Source organism: Heterodontus francisci, chromosome 15 (genome assembly GCF_036365525.1).
Source record: "Heterodontus francisci isolate sHetFra1 chromosome 15, sHetFra1.hap1, whole genome shotgun sequence".
Lineage (NCBI taxonomy): Eukaryota > Metazoa > Chordata > Chondrichthyes > Heterodontiformes > Heterodontidae > Heterodontus > Heterodontus francisci.
This window is the reverse complement of record NC_090385.1, coordinates 42,658,156-42,673,785: the sequence shown is the minus strand read 5'-3', so window position 1 is coordinate 42,673,785 and position 15,630 is coordinate 42,658,156. Positions and strand designations below refer to the sequence as shown.

At 44.7% G+C, this 15,630-nt stretch overlaps 1 protein-coding gene across 7 annotated transcripts in view; it reads right to left on the bottom strand.

The window, feature by feature from the left end:
• Positions 1-11,453, bottom strand: part of stard8 (StAR related lipid transfer domain containing 8) — a 204,340-nt gene extending 192,887 nt beyond the window's left edge. For 6 of the 7 annotated variants that reach the window (XM_068047466.1, XM_068047464.1, XM_068047469.1 and 3 more), the window contains exon 1: positions 11,332-11,453. The gene's annotated coding sequence lies outside the window, so the exon portion shown is untranslated. The remainder of the gene's footprint in view (positions 1-11,331) is intronic. The other variant, XM_068047471.1, reaches the window with a different exon arrangement.
• Positions 11,454-15,630: the final 4,177 nt, after the last annotated feature.

The window sequence follows — 15,630 nt, the reverse complement described above, 5'->3', positions numbered from 1 at the left end:
TTATTTTCTACTTTTTCTGTCTCTATCTGCGTGTGTGTTTATCACCTACGCATGCTTGCATGGTCGCATTGCATATTCATAGTTATTAACCAGATTAGAGTTTAAGATTAATAAACTGCTACCTTGTTTAAATCTAAGGAAACCTGTTTGATTTCTCTGCCTTACAATTAGAGCAGTGAACAAGGATTCATTAAGAGGAAGCTTAAAACATGGCGTTTCTAAAATTAAACCCTGTTAGTGAAACCAGGCAAGGGCTGAGAGGGAACCCCATATACCCCTCTCACCAGGTTGTAAAAGCCTCCAACTGGAGTATTGCATCCAGTTCTGGTCACCACACTTTAGGAAGGATGTGAGGATCCTTGAAAGGTGCAGTGGAGATTTACCAGAATGATTGCAGGGATGGGGGATTTTAGTTACAAGGTGGGGTTGGAAAAACTGGGGTTGTTATCCTTAGAACAAAGGAGATTGAGGGGAGATTTAATAGAAGTGTACAAGGTTATGATAGGCTTAGATAAGTTAGACAAAGACAAGGTGTTCTCATTAACTAATGGTACAAGGACTAGGGGACACAGATTGAAGGTTTTGGGCAAAGGGTGCAGGGGAACATGATGAAGAAATTTCTTTTTCTTTACACAGCAGGTGGTAATGACCTGGAACTTACTGCCCTCACTGGTGGAAGTGGAGACAATGAATTCAAGGGGAAATTGGATGGCCACTTGAAGAAAATAGACTTGCAGGGCTACGGGGATAGAGCGGGGGAGGGGACTGACTGCGTAGCTCCGTGGAGAGCTGGCATGGACTTGACAGGCCAAATGGCCTCCTTCTGTGCAGTAACTGACTCTATAATGTTTTGTATTGTTATGGCATCCAAAATAACATAGGAACTACATTGTTCGAGCATATGCATAGATATCTCTATAATGTCACATCACTCATTACTGCATTACAACCTGTGCACCAAACACACATTTTATCATTCCGCCACAAATGGAGAGATGTGAGAAAATTTGCTGCAAGCTCCAGTATCTGTGTCTAAAGTGTGATTATTTAAGAAGCTCAGGGAACCACAAGACAGCAAGGTGTTTGTGAGTAGAATTCAAACCCTATCAGCGATGTAAATGCTAAATTTGACTGAATTAGTGCCAAAAAAACAATATAAATCAGATCTATGGTGTAGATGAGAAAAACCATAACTACCATCTACATGAAGCCATGGAGAGAACCAGGAAAGTTGGGATCAAGCTCGACACAGACAAATGCATTGTAATGGTAACAGAATGCCAGTTCTTTGGAATGGTGTACTTTGAAATGATGGAGTCAAGCCAAGTCCTGAAAAAGTCACAGCTATCTCTGAGATAGAAGCTCCAAGAAACAAGAAGGACCCAAGACATTTTCTTGGCTTGCTCCAGTACATGATCTCTTTCATAGCTGATGTCAGAGTACATGGCAAACGTACGAGAGCTGATGGGAGAGGATGTTGAATACCAGTGGTCAGTGTCACGAGAGGAGTTTCAGTAAACTCAAAGAGGTAATATTCAAGGAGATAACTATGTCATACTATAACAGAAATAAACCTGTCACTCTGCAAGTAGATGCTTCTACAAAAGGACTGGAAGCGGCCCTGGTACAAGAACAAAAGCCAACAGCATTCGCATCCAAAGCTCTAATATCAGCAGAGATCTGATATGCCAACATTGAAAGAGAGCTTTTGGCTTTTGTTACTAACATTCTCCAGGATGCGAGAAATTCCACACATATATCTACAGGAGAAAATTCATAGTGGAGTGATTATCGTCCACTAGAATAAATCGACAGGAAATATCTGTATAGAGCACCAGCAAGATGACAGAGGTTAATCTTGAGGCTTCAGCGTTATGATTTAACTCTGAAATACAAGCCAGGAAGAGAAATGGTGCTGGTGGATACCCTATCACGTCAGTCACCACATTAGAAACATGAGATAAAAGATCTAGGTGTAAACATACATCACCTAGTGAACATGATGCCACCGAAATTGAATCAAATCAGAGCTAAGACTAGTAAAGGTGAAGAGTTACAGATGCTCTCTCAGCAAGTGATTTAGGGATGGCCAGAAAGGATGCAGCAAACATAACCTGTAATACAGCAGTATTGGTCAATCAGAGATGACATCTCACTAGAAGACAGTGTTCTTCTGGCGAATCCAAAATCATCATACCCAAAACGATGCAGACAGAACTTCTCCAGAAGATAGATCAAGACCAATGGGAATGGTGAAGTATAAGCTCAGAGTGAGATCATCTGTGTACTGGAGAGGCATATACAAAGAAATTTTTAAAATAGTATCGACATGCAGTGTACGCCAGAAGAAGTACAGAAATACACAAGCGAAAGAGGTTAGTGAGGTACCACGCAGACCATGGCATACTGTGGCAGTCGACTTATTCACACACAACCAAGAATGGTATCTTGTAGCAGACAATTAGTTAAAGTTTCCATTCATCAGAAAGGTAAAAGATTTGACAGCTACAACAATCACCACAGCAGTACAAGTCCTATTTGCTGAGCAACAGATCTGGAAAGGGTGATATGTGATAATGGAACCCAATTCACCACCAGAGTGTTTAAGGAGCTTGTTGAACAGTATGGATTCAACATCATAACCTCATCACCACATTACCCAAGGGGACATGGTTTATAGACGGTCAAGAAGATCCTCATAAAGTGCCGAGAGACAAAGGAAGACCCAAACCTTGCCTTATTGTCACTCTGAACTACATTTCAAAACACTTAACAGCCAATAATGTACATTTGAAGTCTAGTCACTCTTGTAATGTAGGAAACACCGTAGCAATCTGCGCACAGCAAACTCCCACAAACTGAGGGATAAATGTTGGCCAGGACACAAGGGTAACTCCCCTTCTCTTATAGAGTCATAAAGTCATAGAGTCGTACAGCATAGAAACAGGCCCTTCGGCCCACCGCGTCCATGCCGAGCATAATGCCTAGCTATACTAATCCCACCTGCCTGCATTAATTCCATATCCCTCTATGCCTTGCTCATTCAAGTATCTGTTCAGATGCCTCTTAAATATCGCTATTGTTCCTGCCTCCACCACCTCCTCAGGCAGCTCATTCCAGATACCCACTATTCAAAATAGTGCTATGGGATCTTTTATGTTCACCTGAGAGGGCAGATGGGACCTTGGTCTAACATCACATCCATAAAACAGCACCTCTGATAGTGCAGACTCCCTCGGTGTTACACTGGAGAGTTAGCCTTGATATATGTGCTCAAGCTCTGAAGTGGGATTTATACCCAGATCCTGCTGACTCAGAGACAGGACTGCAACCAACTGAGCCACTTGAAGAGACTGTGCAGATTTGCATTTTGGGAGAATCTGTAAACAAAGTTTATTGAGACAAGATTAATCTTGAAGCCTGGAATTTACTGCAAGAGGTCAGAGAGTGCTTTCATCCAGTTTGTCTGTCAACAGATCAATGTTATGATTTTAATTGAAAAGAGGAAGAATTATTGACTGAATTAATCAGTCTCTCTATAAGCCATCACCACATCAAAGGGAGGCTGGCTGCTTAAGGGCCACTTCACTGAACTTCCACATTAACACACAAGTAGAGGACACAACTCTGTTGACAGGAGAAGTCATGGCAGAGGTCTTAGATGACAGCAGGAGGGAGAGACTGGACAAGCCGCTAACTCTGGACGAGCTGACAAAGGCCGTCGAGTCCTTCGAGACGAGTAAAACTCCCGGAAGCGACGGCTTACCGGTCGAGTTGTACTCGGCCCTGTGGGAGTGGATCGGCCCGGACCTGCTGGAAGTATACGAGAGTATGCTCCTGGCCGGCAGCATGTCAGAATCCATGAGGAAAGGCATCATGACCCTCATTTACAAGCAGAATGGGGAGAGGGCAGAAATCAGAAATTGGCGGCCCATCTCACTGCTTAATGTTGACCACAAGATTCTGTCCAAAGTCATAGCCAGTCGAGTCAAGTCTGCTCTGGAGTTGGTGATCCACCCTGATCAGACCTGTACTGTGTCTGGCAGGAAGATCTCTGATAGTCTCGCGCTACTCAGGGATACGATCGCTTACGTGCGAGACAGGAGGGTGGACACCTGCCTCATCAGCCTGGACCAGGAGAAGGCTTTTGACAGGATATCGCACACCTACATGATGGACGTGCTTTCCAAAATGGGGTTTGGGGAGGGAATCTGCAATTGGATCAAACTGCTCTACACAAACATCAGTAGCGCAGTGTCAATCAATGGGTGGGAATCGGAAAGTTTCTCGATCAAATCTGGAGTCAGACAGGGCTGTCCTCTCTCCCCGGTCTTGTTTGTTTGTTGTATTGAACCCTTTGCTGAGTCTATTAGGAAGGATGCGAGCATAAGAGGGGTGACAATCCCAGGCAGCGGAGGCGCTCAGGTTAAAACCTCCCTGTACATGGATGACGTCGCCGTCTTCTGTTCGGATCCGCTGTCTGTGCGCAGACTGATGAACATCTGCGACCAGTTCGAACTGGCCTCGGGGGCCAAAGTTAACCACGGCAAGAGTGAGGCCATGTTCTTTGGGAACTGGACTGACCGATCCTTTGTTCCCTTCACCGTCAGGTCAGACTACCTGAAGGTGCTGGGGATATGGTTCGGAAGGGCCAGGGCGTGCCCCAAAACCTGGGAGGAGCGAGTAGCCAAGGTACAACAAAAGTTGAGCATGTGGGGGCAGCGATCTCTCTCCATTGTGGGTAAGAACCTGGTCATTAGGTGCGAGGCGCTCACGCTGTTGCTGTACGTGGCGCAGGTCTGGCCCATACCCCACTCCTGCGCTGTGGCAGTCACCCGAGCCATTTTCCGCTTCATCTAGGGATCTAAAATGGACCGGGTCCAGAGGGACACAATATTCAAATCTCTGGATAAGGACGGGGAAAATGTACCCAACGTGGCTCTCATCCTGATGACCACCTTCGTGTGCGGCTGCATCAAGCTGTGTGTAGATCTCCAGTATGCAAACTCCAAGTGTCACTACGTGCTGAGGTTCTATTTGTCCCCGGTGTTGCGAAGGATGGGCCTGGTCACATTGCCGCGGAACGCTCCATGTAGTTGGACCGTGCCGTACCACCTATCCTTCGTGGAGCAGTTTCTGCGGGAAAACACCTTTGACCACCGATCCATCAGGCAGTGGTCTGCACGGAATGTCCTCAAGGCCTATGGGAAAAGGAGATGGTGGATCCTGTCGGATGGTTCCCTGAGCAGACCGCCAAAGTCATTTGGCGGAATACCTCATCACCAGAACTTTCAAACAAGCACCAAGATGTAGCTTGGCTGGTGGTGAGAAGGGCCCTCCCCGTCAGATCCTTCATGCATGCCCGAAGTCTCGCCCCCTCCGCACAATGCCCCCACGGTGGCTGTGGTGGGGAAGAGATGGTTGCCCACCTCCTTCTGGAATGTGCCTTTGCAAAGCAGGTGTGGAAAGAGATGCAGTGGTTTTTGTCAAGGTTCATCCCAAGCAGCTCTGTAACACAGGAGTCTGTGCTCTACGGGCTGTTCCCAGGGACGCGCACCGAGACAAACATCAACTGCTGCTGGAGGACTATCAATTCGGTGAAAGACGCCCTTTGGTCTGCCCGAAACCTGCTGGTCTTCCAGCGCAAAGAGTTGTCCATGACTGAATGTTGCAGACTGGCACATTCCAAGGTCCAGGACTACGTGCTGAGGGACGCACTAAAGCTTGGGGCCAGCCGCAGCAAAGGCTCAATGGGGAAAGACCACAGTGTAAGGTCCCCCCACCAAGCTGAACTGAGGGGCTGGATCCATGGGAAACCCCTTGAACTGTATCGGGAAAATTTCTGTCTCCTGTATAATGTAAAAATGTATCTGGCACAACAAATGTGAAATGGAAGGGTTGTGAGGCAACTCATGATTGTATTGAAGGAAACTGATCACCTTTGCACTGTTTGTATTTTTTGACTTGATGCTGTTTTAAACTGTTTGGGAATGTATTTTTCACAGATTTTTATGAATAAAGTATATTTTGGGGGAAAAAAAAGTCATGGCGCTCTAGTTCTTCTCCAGAGAGCAATTTCTGTAATCAGGGTTAATTGTTAGACCTGGATTATGTTAACTCAATATGACAGAGAGTAAAATATGCAGATGTCAGCTCATAAAAAACTCAACTTGTTTATGGAAATTTGTTAGCAACTCATTTAGATGAGGGAAAGATGTGAAAAAGCTTAGACTGTTAACTTATCATCGAATTAAATCTTTCACGTACTAATTGTAAAGCCAAGTTCATCATATCTGCGCTGGTGCTAGTTCCCCCATTGGAAAATATGTACTCTTATCCCATTTTTCTACTCTTTCCTTCGACTCTTTAATGTCTGTCAAATATTTACTTACTCCCTTTTAAATGTCACTAGTCTTTATTACTAACATCCCATGCAAAACACTTGGCTTTTTACAGTGGTAATGTATGAGTAATCTTCAAACAGGAATTTTTGTTTTATTTATCCTTGGTGAATCATTTTACCAGTTCCATGGGTTTAAACTTGTCATTCCCTGCCCAGTACAGGAGAAGACACACCCCAGCTTTTCCAGGTGAAAGATATTCATCTGGACATATACCTACCATTAGCATCCAGCCAAAAAAAAAATCACAAATTTGCCACCATAAAAGATTTACATTGCATTTTTTAAAGTACTCTTATTAAATATTGCATTTTCCCATGAATACATTTGTTTAAAAGGTAGACATATTTCCAATCATTGGCTTTAGCCACTCACTAGGTGGGTTGGCCCCTTGTGATATTGAACCACATAGGCCAGGAAAAATCCAGGTTTCAACCCGGTTCTGTGCTGAGCTAAATGATTTCATGCAGGGTGATAGAGGTGTGACAACTGACCTCAGTATCTTAACCTAGGGAGAAGACAAAAAAAAACTCACCATATAGGTACAGATTTGAAAAACAATCACTTGGCAAGCTGAAGCCAGCACATTCAGGAGAAGAGGAAAGAATAATTTAAGGGGGAAAGTGGAACGATTCTGCAACCATTGGTCATCTAGAATTGTGATCTTCAGCCGATGCCAGTTGAGCAGAGAGATAATATAGTATTTCATACCCTCAGTAAAAAAAAATGAATTTTAGAGTCTTAATATTAACAGATTGATATTATAAACTGCAACAGGGATTGTAAGCAAAGTTGCTTCAAGATCTATTAACATATCTATGTAAACATAATTATGTTTGCCTAAGCAATGAATGTTAGCATTAAAGAATGGAATGTTCTTCCTTTCCACACCCATTGACAGCATCAGGTTCTGCTGGGCCAGAGGCAAGTCAGTGTGCATCATTCGTTATCAGCATAATGAGCTGAAAAATGTTGGGTATAATGGAATTCCACCTATCTAAGGCTGCATTATCATCCAGGTCTAAAAGATGAAGGGGCAAGGTTCAAACTCAAATCAGGGATTGATGTAATTTCTGTGTCCTTCTCAAGGCCACTATTTCAGACAGATCATTGTGGAGTGTCAGGGACAACAATGAATTCATCCCAACCAGATCCATTATCCTCGGGACTGATTTCAAGCTTGTGTATCAGAGGTTAAAGGTGCTGTTTTATTTTCCACATTGTACCCAGTCTTCAAGATGGAAGTGAGTGATGGAGGGATAGATTCAGACTGAAAGGGTGATCTTCACCTTCACTGCTTAAGTATTAAATATCAATGGAAATGATAATCAGGCAGGTTCGATAATGGGCAGGCAATCCACTCTGCCAGTTTGTTGCCCAAGTGACAAAGGTGAAAAATGCTGAATAGCGAGTCAGAGAGAACTTAGTATTTGTATCCAGGATCAGTGATTAGAGAAAGGGAAGTGTGATGTTCACTACATCACTAAAACAATATAAACAGTGCAAGGCTTGAACACTTTGGTCTGACACAGAAGAAAATGAAAAATATTCTATCTTACTAAACTTAGTCCCTGAGAAACAGACCTTTAGCCATGAATGTGAACGGAGACCTTGGTGGTGAATGATTACTAATTCAATCCATTGCTTCACCTACTTTTGACTCAGTAAACTTGTCTGATTCAACACTTACTCACATTATATCACCCCATTTAATTCTTTGCACATCCATTCCTAACCAAAAAGAATTGGCTCCCTGCAGTGACAGAAAACAAAACCTCCATTTGTCTGGGTGAGACTTGCTTCAGTAGTATTTTGACTTCCATTAGCAAGCAAAGTTCATTATAGGCAATACAAACTTAGCTAACTTTGACTTTTCTTTGTAGATGATTGTCTCTCACTCACTCACTCATATACAATGGATGGTAGGACCCTAGGAAGTACAGAAAGTCAGAGGGACCTTGGTGTACTTGTCCATAGATCACTGAAGGCAGCAGCACAGGTAGATAAGGTGGTTAGGAAGGCATATGGGATACTTGCCTTTATTAGCCGAGGCATAGAATATAAGTGCAGGGAGGTTATGATGGAGCTGTATAAAACGCTAGTTAGGCCACAGCTGGAGTACTGTGTACAGTTCTGGTCACCACACTATAGGAAGGATGTGATTGCACTGGAGAGGGTGCAGAGGAGATTCACCAGGATGTTGCCTGGGCTGGAGCATTTCAACTATGAATAGAGACTGAAAAGGCTAGGGTTGTTTTCCTTGGAGCAGAGAAGGCTGAGGGGGGACATGATTGAGGTGTACAAGATTATGAGGGGCATTGATAGGTTAGATAGGAAGAAACTTTTTCCCTTAGTGGAGGGGTCAAGAACCAGGGGGCATTGATTTAGGGTAAGGGGCAGGAGGTTTAGGGGGGATTTGAGGAAGCATTATATCACCCAGAGGGTGGTTGGAATCTGGAATGCACTGCCTGAAGAGGTGGTGGAGGCAGCAACCCTCATAACATTTAACAAGTATTTAGATGAGCACTTGAAATGCCATAGCATACAAGGCTATGGGCCAAGTGCAGGAATATGGGATTAGAATAGTTGGGTGCTGTATGGTCGACACAGACACGATGGGCCGAAGGGCCTGTTTCTGTGCTGCATAGCTCTATGACTCACACATCAATAACAAAAAAAAGATAGATATGAAAGTATGTTGTGAAGAGGACATAAGAGTATAATGTGGGAAAATGTGAAGTTGTTCACTTTGGCAGGAAGAAAAAAAAAGAGTATTACTTAAATGGAGAACAACTGCAGAATTCTGAGTTGCAGAGGGATCTAGGTGTTCCAGTGCAGGAGTCACAAAAAGTTAGTATGCAGGTACAGCAGGTAATTTTTTTAAAATCATTTTCATGGGAAGTGGGCATTGTTGGCCAAGCCAGCATTTATTGCCCATCCCTAATTGCCCTTGTGAAGGTGGTGGTGAGCTGCCTTCTTGAACCGCTGCAGTCCATATGGGGTATGTACACCCACAGTACTGTTAGGAAGGGAGTTCCAGGATTTTGTCCCAGCAACAGCGAAGGAACGGTGATATAATTCCAAGTCAGGATGGTGTGTGCCTTGGAGGGAAACCTGCAGGTGGTGGTGTTCCCATGCATCGGCTGCCCTTGTCCTCCTCGGTGTTAGAGGCCGCAGGTTTGGAAGGTGCTGCCTGAATAGCTGTGGTGCGTTGCTGCAATGCATCTTGTAGATGGTACACAATGCTGCTACTGTGTGTCGGTGGTGGACGGAGTGAATGTTTGTTTGTGGATGGGGTGCCAATCAAGCAGGCCACTTTGTCCTGGATGGTATTGAGCTTCTTGAAGAAGGCTAATGGAATGCTATCCTTTATTACGAGAGGAATTGAAAATAAAGGTAAGGATGTTATGCTTCAGTTATACAGGGCACTGATGAGACCCATCTCAAATACTGTGTGCAGTTTTGGTCTCCTTATTTAAGGGAGGATGTAAATGCGTAGGAGGCGGTTCAGAGGAGGTTTAGTAGATTGATACCTAGAATGAGCAGGTTGTCTTATGAGGAAAGGTTGGACAGACTGGGCTTGTTTTCACTGGAGTTTAGAAGAGTGAGGGGAGACTTGATTGAAGTTTATAATATCCTGAACTGTCTTGACAAGGCGGATGTGGAGAGGATGTTTCCTTTGTGGGTGAGTCCAGAACTAGGAGGCACTGTTTTAAAATTAGGGGTCACCCTTTTAGCACAGAGTTGAGGAGAATTTTTTTCTCTCAGAGGGTTGTGCGACTTTGGAACTCTGCCTCAGAAGGTGGTGGAGGCGGGGTCATTGAATATTTTTAAGGCAGAGGTAAATAGATTCTTGTTCGTCAAGGGAATCAAGGATTATCGGGGGTAAATGGGAGTGTGGAATTTGAAACACAACCAGATCAACCATGACCTTATTGAATGGTGGAGCAGGCTCGAGGGGCCGAATGGCCTACTTCTGCTGCTGATTCATATTTTCATATGTTTGTATGTATGTAGGTTAGATGCAGAATAAAGCTCCTCACAAACTGTCCCGTCCAGCACTCCCAGATCTCAGTTACAGCATGGGTTAGATATAGGTTTGCCAACTCTTATTGGACGTATTGCTGCAAGTTTTATCATATGACACTTGGCCATTTGCATTTACCTTATCGAGGTTGCATCTCCTGTAGTTTTTTTTACATTTGTTCATGGGAGGTGACAAGGCCAGCATTTATTACCCATCCCTAATTTCCCTTAAGAACTGCTGCAGTCCATGTGCTGTATGTACACCCACAGTGTAACTAGGGAGGGAGTTCCACAATTTTGTCCCAGCGACAATGAAGGAATGGTGATATAGTTTCAATTAAGGATGGTGTGTTATACTCCCGATTGCTGTTCACTCACATTCAGAGGTCACCGGACAGCAGGTGAAGCCTCGATTGAGCTCAACTGTGCTGTCCCCAATGCTTAAATAGGTGCTCAACACTCACTGTATATACTTGAAGAATGGCCACTTGAACAAGGAACTGGAAGACTGCCAATGTCTGTGGAACTATAACCCAACAAGAATCAGTGCCTTTCAGGAGAGCAGGTTATAAACATTGATGGGAAAAATAATGAACACATATTGCTTCTTTGTGTTACATTCTTAAGCAGGCCAGTTGCAACCTGAATATTTGTGCTCATGAAGCTCTTACAAAAACATAAAACACTGAGTGTGAGAAATGAATCCACAGCCAGTGATAAATCACAGCTTTAAAACAAAATTAAACCCAGAGAACAGCTCAGTTATCCTACAGCTACCCCTTCAATTATCAACAGCCCAATCAACCTACACACAGTCCTCAGACAAGCTTATTCAGAACACACAGTCCGTGTCCTCACATATTCGAGCCCTCACATTAAAAATACACCTTGAGAAGACATTTACCTTAATATGTGTCCAAAACAGAACCTCCTTAACGTCGTCCATTTGTGAAATCGCAGCATATGTAAGAAAGTGGCTTTTCCTGCAACAGTTCCCTCAGTCAGCTTAAACTGCAAACACTCAAAGTCCACACTTGCTCTTGGCAAACAGCCAAAGTTTCCTTCTTTTGTAAGGATCAGATCCACAAGGTGAGTGGGCGCTGTCTCACTTCCCCCATGACATCATCAGTCACACACCTGATTGCTAACATCTGTAAGTAGTTCGTAAAAGATGAGAGAAAAATCAGATAAAGGAGAAGCAGCCAGCAATGAAACGCAATACTTAACCCTTTACTTTCCCACATTCAAGAGGCTGCTTTTTTTGAGAAAACACATCACAACTGCAGGCAGATTTAAACCATGCCAGGGCTGCAGCTGAATCTTTATGCCAAACAAACTGGCAGCTAATGCAAGGGAAGCAGGGCCATTACAAAAAATAACCCATCAAACTGCATGGGCTAAGGGGCCTATGAATGTCTCAGATATGAGCAACCTACTTTTGTTTTTATTCGTTTTGTGCAATTTTGGGCGTCACTGGCTAGGCCAGCATTTATTGTCCATCCCTAATTGCCCAAATACTGAGTAGCTGGCTAGGCCATTTCAGAGGTCATTTTAAGAGTCAACCACATTGTTGCGTTTGGAGTCACATGTAGGTCAGACCAGGTAAGGCAGGTTTCTTCCCTAAAGGTCATTAATGAACCAGATGGGTTTTTAACAACAGTCAACAATGGTTTCATGGTCACCATTTAGACTAGTTTTTAATTCCAGATTTATTAATCGAATTCAAATTTCATCATCTGCCGTGGTGGGATTTGAACCCATGTTCCCAGAGAGCATTAGCCTGGACCCTGGATTACTAGTCTAGTGACATTACCACTATGCCACCACACTGAGCACATCACAGTATTTTTTATCCTCTTCTCCCTGCCTCTCCTGAAGAAAAGAAAAAAGACTTGCATTTATATAGTGCTTTTTACAACCACCAAACTTTCAAGCGCTTTACAGTCAATTAAGTCCTTTTTGAAGTGTAGTCACTGTTTTGTAACGTAGGAAAAATGCCTATTCCTTGCAGGAGTACATTCCCAAAGGCACTGGAAGCATTTTCGTACTGATCAGCACTGATGGAGTGCTAAATGTCTGAAGTGATAATGTCATGAGACAATAGGAGGCATTCTGAGAGAAATTAAAGATATTTAAGGGGCTCAAGTATCCATTCTTCACGTGTGAAAGTCAGCAGGCTATTGAACTGTGGAGAAGCATCAGAGCCAATCCCAATCCAATCCACGTCCGTATCCACACACATATGGGTGGAACAAAACTCCTTGTTTTGTCAATTCCCTAGCTCAGGACACTGAGGCCAATTATAGTAATCTCACCAGCACACTGATTGAGACCATGGTCTGAATCTGGGGACATTACTGCTCTCAAATCCTCAACTTCATATTGAGCAGTGAAATTTTTGATTGAGAAACCTAGGTGATACCGAGTTATCCACAAAGATATCAGGGGAGCTTAAACAGTCCTCGGTCAAGATAAAATATAACAGATTATTCAACACCAAGAACAGTTTTTATTTGTATAGTACCTTTAATGTATTAAAATGTCCCTAGGTGCTTCACAGGAGCATTATAAATCAAAATATGACATTGAGCTACCTAAGGAGGTATTGGGTCAGATAACCAAAAGCTTGGTCAAAGAGATAGGTATTTAAAAGAGTCTTAAAGGAGCAAAGCAAGGTGCAGAGGCAGAGAGGGTGTTGGGAGTAAAGTCCGGCAACCTGACCCGAACCCGACGGGACCCGACAACATGTGTTGGGTTCGGGTTGGGTCGTGTTGCAATTCCGGGTCCGGCATTCGGGCTTGGGTCGGGCCGGGTCGGACACGCACTATCACAGGTAAGTAGCTCCAATGTTAATTTAATTTTTGGACTAGAAAGGTGGTTTTGTTACAGTTATTTTACACTTGTGCAGATCAGCAACAAAGTGAAAAACGCAAGGTAACTTAACTGATGGTCGGGTTGGGTCGGGTCGGGCACAGGAAAAAATGGAAGGACTCAGGCCAGGTCGGGCTCGAGTCGGATATGGTTCTGTCAGGCTCGGGTTGGGTTTTTTTTTTTGCAGACCCAAGCAGGCCTTTAGTTGAGAGGGTATCCCAGAGTTTAGGGCCTAGGCAACTGAAGGCACAACTACCAATGGCGAAGCGATTAAAATCAGGGATTCTTTCAAAATGTATCACTGTCACACCAAACACAAATTTACCCACATAAATAGTCCTTAGCATACACAGTGTTGTTAAAGCTAGCTTGATTACACAAATATACGCTCTTGTATAGCACCTTATTCACACTTCTTACAAGCTTCTTGCATAAATGAGTTGCTTTGAAGTGCAGTGACGATTGTTATGTAGGTATATACATGTGCTGTGCTGCAAAAACCATAATCCCACAAACAGTATTGATCTGAATGAGTAATTAATCTGAGTGGTAACGGTTAAGGGTGGAATGTTGGTCAGAACAACAGGACACGCAATAACCGGAAACTTCCCACACAGACCACGTACAAGTTGGCCCCTTTAGATGACCACGCGTGTGCGGCCGCGCAAAACTATTAAACACTGTGCTTAAATAAATCAGCCATGCACTACAAAAGAAATTACAGCATACATTGCTGCTGGGTGGCCGAAATACATAGGGCTGAATTTTACACCTCCCCAAAGAGCGGGAAGGTGGCGGAGGAGGGGGGAGCGTAAAATGGAGCGGGAGGCTCGGAAGTGGGGGGGTGGGGGTGGCCTTCCCAACATGCTCCCGCTTCTGCCGCCACTTTACGCAGGACAGCGGCGGCGAAAAACAGCCCACCCGCCCCAGGCCAATCAAGGCCCTTAAGTGGCCAGTTAATGACCACTTAAGGGCCTCCGCCTGCCGCCACAGGGATTTTACACCTGACTAGTCGGGCAGCCCAGGCCCAAGAAAAGCCGCCTGACAAAAGCAGGCAACTTGCTGACGGCCTGGGAGTAGGGGCTCTAATGATCAAGCACCCTGTGCCCAACAGAAGGCAGCCCCCCCACCACCCGCTGCCCCAACCACCCCCAACACCCCCGTCCCCCAATCGACCACCCTTGCCTTGCCGAGGCCCAACCAATCATCGCTGGCGAGGCCCCAAAAACGTACCTTTTCCTGGGGCCGTCCTTCCTCTTCTTCTCGAAGCTAGGTTGCAGTCCCAGCAATGGCCACGGCTGCCAGTGGTGCTGCTGGAACTAAGAGCTGCTGGCCCACTGATTGGCGGGCAGCTCCATTAAGTAGGACTTCCTGTCTCAATGAGGTGGAAGTCCTGCCTCAGACCAATTAAAGGCCTGGGAACTGCAAAATGTGGACCTGATCCCCAGGCTAGATGGAGGCGGGAGGCTCCCCTCCGCCAAGGGTAAAATTCAGCCCATAATCTTTTGACTAGGAAGCAAAAGTGTGAAGCTGATAGGTATTTTGTGGTTAGTTTGACACCTACAGATTGCCGACAGGGTTAAACAGTGTGCTGAAAACCAAAGCGCTGTGCCACAACACAATAAGCAATGGTGCTATGTCCATAATTTGCTACGCAATGAATTTCCCATTTTTATCGAATTTTCTTTGGCAGTTAATCTTACCTTCAGTCTGCATTGGTTAGCACGTTCTTTAATGCTGAGATTAGATTGTTTTACATCATCATCTCTTTGTAATTTAATGCGTCCTGCCCTCCATCCTATCACAGACCCTTCCTTTTGATCTTTCCTTCCCTCCTTCCACCACCCCCTCCCACCCTTTTCCTGGCTCTGTACTTGCTTATAAACTGTTAAATCACTAACTATTTCTAGTTCTGACGATAGGCCACCGACCTGAAACATAGGGCTAAATTTTCATCCCAAGGCGGAAGCAGATTTGGAGGCGGGCATGCTGGGAATATCGCAATGCCAAACGACATGCCAGTCTCCCGACACGTTCCCACCTCCCAGAGAATTTGGTGGAGGAGTCTTCTCTGGAGTCATGACAACCCACCCAAAAGTGGTGGGTAATCAGCTGAGGCAGTTGAGAGTTTGTTGCCGTGCTGAACGAGATTTTCAAGATGATACATGAGAAACATGCTGGGTTAGCAGCACCGCCAAGGAGAGAATATGGCTGCACAGTGGGGAGCCAGTCAGAGAAGAGGGAGCCATTCCTGATTCTGCATAAATGGTGGAATAAGTAGAGCGGAGCTCATGCATCGGCACACAGTGGCTGTTGCGTATACAGAGCTCGC